The 11497-nt window shown below is 43.0% G+C and overlaps 1 non-coding gene across 1 annotated transcript; it reads right to left on the reverse strand.

Annotated features, from left to right (window-relative positions):
* Positions 1–5836: 5836 nt before the first annotated feature.
* Positions 5837–5905, reverse strand: TRNAA-UGC (transfer RNA alanine (anticodon UGC)). Its single transcript has one exon. It is a non-coding gene; the product is annotated as a tRNA-Ala (tRNA).
* Positions 5906–11497: the final 5592 nt, after the last annotated feature.

An 11497-nucleotide genomic window follows, 5' to 3' on the forward strand; every position in this document is an offset into this window, starting at 1 on the left:
ATGAGCCTTTCTTGCCACATTCCTTTCTGGGGGCCATGTGCCAGTGGTGGGTTGGACCAGAGGCAACAGTGGGTGGAGCAATGAATGTAAAGCTCATCTCTGTGCAGTAGTGGAGTGTCTACATACATTCGCATAACCCTCTCAAGGGCCAGCCCACCCAGGAGGCAATGTGGGGCGACTGCCTCAGGCAGCAGGATCCGCAGGGGCAGCAGATCCTGGTGTAGATTATTATTCTCCCCGTTGTTCCTGATGTAGATCTTCATTCACCCCTCCTTCCCTAGTGCGAAGGGAGACGCCATTTTGTGGTTTGCTTCAGGTGCCAAAATGTCTTGGTCCGCCCCTATCTCTCTCCATCCTCCATCCAGGTGTAAAAGGGGCATTATCAAAGTTGTGAGTGCCTCACAAATGCACTCATGGAGGATGTGAAGTGAGGCCGGTAAGAAGGGGAAGGGGTGGTCCTGAAGTGAATCTCAAAGGCCTAATAGAGAGACCTGAAGAGAATCATTTGGCCCCTGAGCCTGAGATTCCCCATCCCTTGTCTAAAGTAACTAGCAGGGACTCTGCACAGTTTCAGACAGCTTTTCTTGGAGATGTTGGGTATTGAACCTGGGATCTTCTGCATGCAAAGCAGATTCTCTGCCACTGAGCTACAGCCCTCCCCCATCTCCATTTGAAGCACTGGCTTTAGCTGTATAAAAGACACTTATGCCGGCTATTTGGACTCACCATGCCTATCATCGACTGGATTCTCTGTGCTGTTTTGATCTCAAGCCTATGGAAGCAATTTGCAAAGGTACTTCTATTCCCAGCTCTCAATTACAATAAATTAGTGAATAAGTGGCACATAATGCTGCATTTAAATGTATAATGATATGGGCAGCAGCAGCTATTAATCAATGCAGAGCAATATGCCCAAAGGTGGATAAACTCTTCCTCCCTACCCCCTTCTTGCAAGCCAGGTGATGATCTCTCAAGGACGGCGAAGCCAAGCAGCTGTTGTACATGTAAATGAACTCGCATGTCATATGGGTGCTACCCATAATACTCTTCTCCAGGCCACATTATCGCATCCATATCGGTTCTTCCACGCTTTCTTTTCTCCCTGAATAATCAAGATGCAGGAATTGGTAATTGATTGCCTTCAAAAGGCAGATCCCTTGGAGTGAGTTATTCCCTCAGAGTCTTCCACCCAACTCACGTTAGTAGATTTGCATAACTCCGTTCTTGTACAACAGTTGGGGTGAGAGGCTGGACTAGTGAAAGGTAGCAAGACTAGGAAAGATGACAGCAATGGGATTATTTATTTATTCACATGTATTAGTTGTTTCCCTGCTTCTCCCTTCTAAAAAAAGTCACCTGAATTGACTTACAAAACTTTTAAACTAAATATAAAAACCAAAACAAAATGAGAACCCAAACTTGGATCATTACATGCATGAAAATGTGGGGCGATATGAATTCAAGTTACTGTATTGCAAGCAATGTTGGAAGGAATTGCTTGAGAATGCAGGTGCAGAAAATGGAAAAAGAAAAGAAATGTAGTTGCATATTTTTAACTTTACATCCTGCCCTTTGTCAGGAGACCACGGGGCAGTTTACAACGTAGACCATAATAAACAATGTGACATAATTATGTAATGCAATGCAAAGAACAGCAAAATAATTCTATGGATATGATTCAAAAAAATAAGCCACACATAGTAATAGATAATACATAATGGTACATCATCCATAATGAGCAATACATGCTGAGCCACATATCAAACCATGCACATTGTCAACCCAGCAATAACCTCCACAACTCAAACCTTTCTGAAATACAGAGCCTCATAATGCATTGCCTACCCATCTCAAGCACAGCTATAAAACATAATACATATCTGAAAACGAGAGCCTTCTGAAGAATGAGAGAGTTGCAAAATCAGCAGCGGTGTGCCTGAAGGGCAGGAATGGTGTACACAAATCTGTACCAAAACTAGTTTTTCCTAAGTTTCAGCCAACATCTACACTTAAGCCCGTTAGGTCTAATCCTGTTCTAAGGGAGGGGGAGAGGAAAAGTGAAGCCAAACATTGTGGCTTCCCTAGCAGATATTTGCACTAGAGAAATCAAGGCTCTCACTCATGTTTGCCCAGAGGTTCCACTGGCTTCAATGCGTTCCGTCATAAATGTGCTTAGAATTGCAGCCTTGGCCATTGTGCTGTATCTGCTTTCAAGATGTGCGTAAGGATGCTAAGGGGAAAAAATAAGTGAGATGCTGAGTACAGTTTTAGCCCAGTTTAGAACTCTGATGGAACTTCTGCCCCACATCTGCACTCTCTGGCTGGGACTGTCTCAGCAGCAGGGTGAGATGGTAGAGTCCTCAGTTTGTACAGCAGGCCGTACCATTTCAGACTGCAAGTAGGGAAATACTATTTTTTTTAATGTTCCACATCAGGTTGGGGTGGAGAGCACTTCAGGAAGGATGTGCTAATCTCTAATGTGCTACTTTTCTACCTCCATTGAGTTGTTGTTGTTGTTGTTGTTTTTAAGCATTTGAAAATGGTGCCACTACCACCACCTGCCGTCCTGAAGTGGTACAGCCTCCTCTCCATCCCCAGCACTCTACCACATTGTTCTGCAGCACATCTAAATCTGGACTGTGATGGAATTTCAAGGCAGAGCGCATCAGGTGCAGAGGAATGAAACCATTACGCGGGGGAAGGGGAGGCGGAAGCCACCCTCGGTTCAAAGTAAAGAGAACTATGATAAATAGATCTGTGCATATTTCTTTACCCTCATTCCTCACTTGCCAAGTCGGATGCTATTTTCATTAGGTCATGTTACCCAGCCGTGTCATTTTATGCCAAGCTGCCGTATATCACGACTGGGAGGTAGAGGTGCTTGTAGTCGGACACGAATGAGCTTGTAATGGTCCATCTGCTTTGATTTTATTTAGTGATCCCTCAAGGGCTGGGAGTTGGAGTGAGAATAACAATGCTGCAGCCCATCTGCTATTGTAGTATCAGCCCCAGTTTGAATTATCACATGTTCTGAGTGGCTGGCATATGCTGTCACATAAAGCTACAAGGAAGTGTTGCTCTCCAGCTGTTGTGTTGACATATTTTTGAGCCAGCCATTAACTTCAGCTCAATAACCGGGCTGGTGGGGCGGGGGAGGAACAAAGGGGGAACCGCCGCTAAAAGTTGGTTATTATTTCTTAAGAATTGCAATGTGAGGCGTTCGAGAACTAACGACTGTGTGGTTTCTCTTGTTTCTAACGGATGGTGTTAAACAGATGAATGAATGAAAAGGATGGGTCACCTGGTTCGACTGGCTGTAGGTGTGCTGATCGAGGCGATCACCTTCCTGTGAGTGAGGTGTTTGAAAATGGGCGGTGCTTTCAACAGCCAATGGCTGAAGTCCAAGGTTTGCATCTCCAGTTCCATGTATTTGGTCAAGGTCTGGAGGAAGAGGAGGAGATTGCATTGGCTGGGCCCTGCTCCAAATGTCCTGGTCCTCTACTGAATGCTTGGAGCTGAAGGCATGACTTGAGATGGGCTGTATTCCACATTGGGAGCTGTGTGAGTTCATGGTCCCCGGTAGTGAGATTGTGCCTGGTGCATAGAGACTGGGAACAGAGCCCATTTGTGTGAGCCTACACCTCCTAGTGCAAGAGTTGCCAACCTTTTGAGGGCCAATGGACACATTTGCAAACAGAAGAAACTGGCCACTCACTGCAACCAAGCACATGTGTTCAATTGACTACAATAGAAAACTTCCCTCAAACCTGTAACTGGCCACCTATAGTTGCCTCTAGGAGAGTTGTTTCTAGGAGAATATCTTCTAAAGGAAGAGCACATGCTCAACTGATTTTCCTCTTCATTCATATTCTGCCTTTCCAAACTAGGCTCAAAGTAGCTCACAAAGGCATTAAGCAAATCAGCACTCAGGTGTATGAGTGGACCCCTCCAAAGTGAATGGACTGGAAATGGACTGTTCCATCCTCCCCTCCTCACTTTGAAGATGGGCATTTTGCTAGTAAGATGTTGGTATGAGCTTTGGGGCTTAACATCTTTGGTAGCCCTATAAAAGGTGCTGAAACACTGAACCAGGTGGCCTTCTGGCCCGCTCCAGTCTCCCAACTTAGGGACTACTATCTTCTGGGAGGTTGTCATGCAACAATCCAGGAACAAACAAATGTACGTAAAGATACCAGTTTTGAAACAAATGACTTAAGTTATTTCCAAATGACTATTTAGCACTTACCCTGATTTGCTTGTGAAAAGATTACACAACTTTGCAACCATCAATTGCCATCCCACATTGCCCAGTGCATTTCGTCATCACTTTTGTGACTGCAAAATCTCAGATTATTTTTGGAAGTGGGTTTTGTTGCCCTGAATTTCCCAGCTGGGCATTGGATTCCACCTGCAAAAAAGTAACAGTCTGAAAGTGCCCTTAGTTTTCTAAACATCGCTACTAGTGATGTGCTTGCTGCTAGCGGCATGCTTCTCCTTCTTTAAGCCCCAGAGTTCTCAGTTGCAGGCCTTGCAGCCAACCAGCCATTTGTTACTTTACTTGTTTATCTGCATCTATTGGCATGTCAAGATGCGACGCTCTTGCTGCATGGGGGCCAAGCCTTTGAATCCTTAAATATGACTTATACTTGCGTTTGCGCTGCAAGACAATGGAGACGAGTTCATGTTGGCGTGTTGCAATTTGAGAGGTTTATGTTTCTTATTGTGTCCCAAGACCTGTGGGTACCAGCTGCCTTTGGGACTGTTCCCGTATTCTGATCCCCTGGCTAGCATATGAATTGTTGATTAGATTCTCTTTGATTCAGTTGATTACCATTAATAATAGGGCAAGAAATGCTGTCAGCATTTTGACTTTAACTATAACTGTTACAATTAATTATGGGTTTAATTAGCATGCATGTCTGGCAGCAGCGAATATAACACTTCATAGTTAACAGATGACCCTGCAGCTGTACCAGCATGTATGATAGGGGCCCCCAGGACAGACAGAAAGAGTTATTAATAAATGGCTCCTATTGTTTGACGTCCTTATTTATACAAATTAGCAGGCACTACATAATCAACTTAAACTGTATAATTTATAATAATTGATTTCATTTTGACTGACCACCGGTCAGTCTCTGGAAGAAAAATGGCCCTATTAGGATAAGTTTAATCCTAAACATAGCTAATGAATCCTATTACTTTAAGGTCATATTTGAAGCTTTTGTTAATTGTCAGAACCATTTTAAATTGATTAGAGTTAAATTAAATCAATGTAATGTTTAGAAAAAACAATATTTCTAATGGATGAGGCCGAGCTGACCTCGAATAAACATATATATCAACCGATTTCAGCGAATGAGAAGGCTAACAGCTGGGCTCATAATTCACAATTGTCTATAATATGGGAAATGTCACTATCTCGGCAATTAATTATGTCAGGTTATAAATCTGTTGCTTACCGTTAACCATTTGCCAGTTGGGAAGGTTGACAGTCCTTGTAGCAAATGGATGATGTGTTATGACCCACCCCTTGCTCAAACTTTACTCAAGAGAAATTTAAAACACACAGGGGTTTTGTTTTGTTTTTATAGAGCAAAGTCCCGAACTTCGCAATCTATTTTCCTGAAACATATTTCCCAAGCCAGTAAGCAGCAGAATAATGCAAGCCTGAGTACCACATCATCAACTGTGGCCTTCCATGGTCTGAGAACCCAGCAGGTATCAGAGCATAGGAAGTTGCCTTATGCCGAGCTAGACCATTGCTCCATCTGGCTCAGTATTGTCTATGCTGAATGGTAGTGGCTCTCCAGGATTTCAGATACCTGGCCCTATCTGGAGATGCCAGGGATTGAACCTGGGACCTTCTGCATGCAAAGCAGATGCTCTACCATTGAGCCATGGCTCTTCTTAAGTGGTGAAGGCAGCAAAGCTTCTCTAAGGGCCAGCCAAAGACATTGTGCCACTGGAGGTGAAGGAGAGAGGTGCCATCTTCTCGGGATGATTGAGGGGGCCCAACATGGCATCCTGATGTTGTGCACGCAATGTCATGAGGAACCAGGGGGCAGAGCCAAATGCCCTCTGAACATTGAGGGGGCCAGCATGGGGGACGATGACACAAAAGTGCCTCAGCCCTTAGGAGTTGGCACCTATGGTGAAGGACAAGGTGCATATCCCTTTTTTCCATGCATAGAAGCTGAGTAGATGGGCAGTTGAACGTAACATCAACACTGTTAATGGGCCAAGGTCCTCCACCATATTTGAGGGCAGCAGACTACTTTAAGGGGTGAAAGGCAGGCCGCGTGGCCATTCTCAAATTGTGTGGAATGGACCTCCTGAAAATATGGGAATTGCCAGATGCCCTCTCCTGCGATTAGTTGCTTTATCTAGGGGATGTGGAACTCTGTTAGGTATCCTGGTCCCAGACTGTGTTGAGCTTTGTATACCAATACCAGAACCTTGAACTGAGCCCAGTATAAGGCGACTTGAAAATACCCTGGTGCTAGCCTCTTTTACATTGAAACTTCCTGCAATGGCTCCAACTTCTTTAAAATGTCTGTGTCTTTCTGAACCCCCACAGCTCCTTTAATCCCCACAACCCAACCTGCAAAGAATCCACCAAACTCATCAAAAGTGTTGCTCAAGTTGTATCTATCATAAGTCAAACACCTCACGTTCCAGAAACTGATGTATTTTTAAAAAACACACACAAATGCTTCTCCTCTTCAAGATCACAGATACGTTATTACAGTACTGGTCTCATACACAACAGTCTTGCATGTCAATCTACCCCCACTTTAACCTTACTAGAGTGGTCCTTGTGTTAATTATAGTAACTCCACACCACGATATTAAAGTGTTCGATTCTCAAACATATTCTTATTTATTTTAGGCCTCTTGTTTTTTCTCCCTCTCCCAGGTAATGAAATGTCAGAACCCTACTTTTTCTGGTTTTGTAGTATGTTGATCAAAGTGACCTTTGCTTGGCAAGCAGACACAAATCAATATCACGCGCCCGCAACGTTTGACAGAGAAAGGTGCAACATATAATAAATGACAATCACTGACGAGGGGAGCAAGAAAATACCTGCCAACTTCAGTTCATACCGGCAATTTTCAGACAATGCCGCATGTTATGTTCAAAGCGAAATTCATTTGTCCATCTAATAACAGAGATGGGGAGATATTAAAGGCCTCGGTTTTGTTAAAGAAATGTTTCATCTCACGGTAATAATTCAGGGACCAGCCAGGGTCTGAGTCACTGACGTGCAGGTAAAGTTATTACGTTTTGAAAAGCAGTGGAGAGTAGCAATTTTCCTCCGGGTAAAGGGAAAGCAAACTTTTGTTCAGAGAACCAAATTCAACAGACAGTTCCCAGACCATTTGTGCCCCTGCTCCCCCATCTGCACAAACAGGCCAGTCAAGTCCTCCTAAAATTACAATCCTAACAAAGTCTACTCAGAAGTAAGTCTCATTGAATTAAATTGGGTTTATTACCAGGTAGGTAGAATTACAATTGCAGGCTAAGTGTATGCCCCACCCCCTCCAGATGTCCATTTTATTATGCATTCATGGTGATTTCTGTTCATGATGGTAAGGGTAATTTTTAAAATGTTTATAAATTCAATATAGAAGTGGCACAACTTATTTATTTTTGCATGGAATTGGAAACTGAGTTGTAAAGGTAATGAACCTCTGCTGCCACCCTCTTGTGTTTGGGACGATGTGCTACTCCTTTTTTTTTCTTCCTCCCCCCCCCCCTTACTTCCCAATCAGCTACAGCTAAATCCAAGGTACCGGAATTATTTTCTGTGGGGCAGCAAACATTTATCTACCAGGTTGTAGATCAGGGCTGAGGCATCCTGTGGCCCTCCAGATGTTATTGGACTCAAAACTCCCATCAGTCCCCAGCCAGCAAGGCCAATAGTCAAGGATGATGGAAGTTGGACTCCAAGAGTTGGAGCCAGCCAGAGTTGGATCTGCAACGGTTGTTGCATTAACTTACCTGAAGATCTGTCCACAAACAGGAAGCCACAAGTGTCAATGCAATGGATCATAGACTCACAGAGGAGTTGAAAGTGGCTCTGAGGGTCATCTATTCCAACCCCCTGCAATGCAGGAATGTCAACTAAAACATCCATTACAGGTGGCCATCCAACCTCTGGTTAGAAACCTCCAGTGAAGGAGAATCCACCACTTTTTGAGGGAGTCCATTTCATGGTCGAACAGATGTTTAGTAGGAATCTTCTTGTCTAGTAACTTGAATCCATTGGTTCAGGTCCTACCTTCCATAGCAAGAGAATAGAAGCTTGCTTCGTCTTCAACACGACAGCCCTTTTAGATATTGTGGAGTTGTTTATTTATTTCATAAAAGTTGCGCACAGCTTGATTGTAAACAAAAAATCTTGAAATGGCTTGCAAAGAGAATGAATCAATTCAATTATCAGTAAAACAAACAAACAAAAAACCCAGTTTAAAACAACTATTTAAAACATTTTTTGTGCCACTGGTCGAAGTGGGTGCAAAAACTAATGGAATATGCAGAATTAGACAAATTAACAGAAAGAATGAGGGACGGGTCGAATCAAACCTTTACCACAAAATGGGATGTATTTAAGAGATACAGTAACAGTATGAAATCCGTGACAGCTTTTGAATAGCTTCCGCATTACATGGATTAAGTGATGAAGATAAACTATTAATAATATTTTAACTCTGATGACCGATATGATTGTGCACTATGTAAATACTTGTTTAAACCATGTATGGAGAAGACGGGAAATTGATTTGATGCTTAGAAGACCTAGCTTAAAATGTATTAGAACTGACAAACTTTTACATTATTTATGTTATTTGATTTGTGTTTGTCTTTATAGGTTCAATAAAGCATTGGAAAAAAACCATTTTTTTAAAAAAATGGGGGGGGGGTAACCCAGCAATAAACTAAAAACATGAAATACACACCAACCTTCTATATGTCTGGGTAGGCTGCACCTGTCTGATTTCAATAGGCAGGGAGTTCCAAAGTGTAGATGCTGCCATACTAAAAGACTGATGTCTTATGAATGTGGGATGGATATTATACGTGGCGCCCATGCCTGTTTCACAGATTAAAGTGGTTGAGTAGAGTAAGGGACCAGGTCTGCTTTAGGATGCTCTTGTCACCCGCAGTAAATACTCTGGTAGTGCTTGTCAACTTGAGATGTGTCATTTATGCACAACTGGCAACTTATTCACATGATTTATGGGTGTCCAGAATCTATAGCCGCTCTACTCTGACCACGTAGGTTAGTTTATGTAAAGCCCATTAGGGCCACCTTGATCTAGGGCGGTTTTAAAAACCAAAGCAACATGCAGCCCTGTCTCCTTCTCCCAAACATCTGCTCGACTGATAGACAGTGCAGAGTGCATCTTGTTCTACCTGAGATCACCTGGGGTGTGCACCGCAGCTTGCACAGCATATGGCTGTGCTTATGACATCAATAGCAGAGACTGAATAATGCAATTCTTTTCCGCAGTCATCTTTTATTACTATCATAGGTCCGTCTAGCTCTCTTTGTTTCTCTCGGCCTCCTGTAGATCCCGCCCCTCCCTCCCCCCGCCCTTATTAATTATATTGACAGCATGATTGAATTAGCCAGTGGGCTTTGCCAAGAGATACCAGATTGCTAGCAATTAAGGGCCTTTTTCACAAGAGATGACAACTTCCTGTTGTTGTTTTTTAAAATTTTCCCCATCTCTGTAAATCTAAAGAGCCACATGGTTCAAAAACAATGCACATTTCTTTAGGCTGCCCTGTGCTGCAAAACCACAAAGTTGTGTCTGGGTAGCCCACATTCTTCTACCTTGTATACATGATGTAAACGAAGGATATCTGCCTCTAACTTTTCTCTCTCTCTCATTTTGCACAACTTATACTCCAGTTTTGATTAAGCTGCACGATTTTTGACTGTGCTAGTCAAGAATATTGGTAAGAAGCTATATCCATCACTGAATCCCACATATTGCCATTAGCAGGCGTTAACCACATACTTCCAAGTACATCTCTGCAATCATAAGGACTAGGAGCCTACCATTATAAAAGAAAAGAGAGCTGACATTTTTAGATAATTCTGCAGCTAATGCCACTACAGCTTTTCTCTGCATGGGTTTTACATTCCAGTTTCCCTCTCCTTATCTAAAGCCAGGGTGGGGAAGCCTGTGGCCTTTCAGATGTTGGGATCCACCCCCCCCTCATCCCCTGCCAGCATGCCCAATGCCCAATGGCCAGGGATGATAGGAGTTGTAGTCCAGCAACTTCTGCTTTGCTGCTCCTGGTCTAAAGCAGGCTCTCTATTCCATTTATGTGCTTGAAAGAACTTCAAAGGCTGTTTTCAAGTGAATTTGTTTCCTGGGATCCTGATCTATTCTTTCTGACGAAGGTGGTTAGACTTAAAAAGAAAATGTCGCTGGGGCTGGAGATGTGTCATCAGGAAAACATGAAAAGAACAGGTGGGCTGCAGGAAGAGGCAGAGAAGGTGCTCTTTCTCAGAGCCTTCATTGACCAAGGAACTAGAGGTAAAATGACTCCATGGCTGAGGATGGAACTCATTCTGTCTTTGCACAGGTGTTTTGCTTTATTTCATTAGAGGTAATATTGTCTTTGGAAATATCAGAGCCATTCTGTTAGAAATTATGGAGAGAATTAATTTTGGAAGCCAAGATGGAAAGAATAAAAATAATAAGAGTAATAAAAATAGGGCGGGGGGGGGGGCAAGAGGATTTGAATTACTGAGCTGGTGCATTAGTAACGTCACTGAGATTTGCCTCTATTTTGATGCCTCCCGCATCTTTGTGCATCTGATTGTCTTTAAAAACAGCTTGCTTGATATCAATTATCCTGATGTCAAATCAATTGTTTATGACACTCTCATGTCCGGAGGGTGGGTTTCATTTCTCCATGCTGGGATGATGGATTGTGACTTTAAAAAAGAAGAAGAAAAGGCTTGTTTTAATTGGGATTACTGATCATAAATGCCGCTGTTTTGCCATTTTCTCTTATGCACCTAAAAAAAAAGCTTGTTTTAGACTTTTAGATTACAGACTTCCTGATGGCAGGAAGGTGCTGTGAATTAATGCAGCAAAACATCAGCGAGTCTAAAAGAACATAAGAAGATTCTACTAAATCAGGCCAATTGCCCATCTAGTCCAGCATCCTGTTCTCACAATGGCTGATCAGATGCCTGTAGGAAACACATAAGCAGGACCCAGGCACAAGAGCCCTCTCCCTTCCTGAGCTTTCCAGCAAGTGGTATTCAGAGGCATAGGATAGCTTTCATCATAGCCTTATGTTCCATGAATTTGGCCTGTCCTCTTTAAGATTCAGACTAATCCTGAAAGATGGCGAGAGGGAGAGTTCGTATGTATGTACCTCTCTGCAGCAGAGAGGACATTTCTTCTTCTCACCATTAGGGATAATGACCGGTGTTCCTCGCTGGCTTCCTTAGCCAATCCAAAG

Source organism: Podarcis raffonei, chromosome 8 (assembly GCF_027172205.1).
Source record: "Podarcis raffonei isolate rPodRaf1 chromosome 8, rPodRaf1.pri, whole genome shotgun sequence".
Lineage (NCBI taxonomy): Eukaryota > Metazoa > Chordata > Lepidosauria > Squamata > Lacertidae > Podarcis > Podarcis raffonei.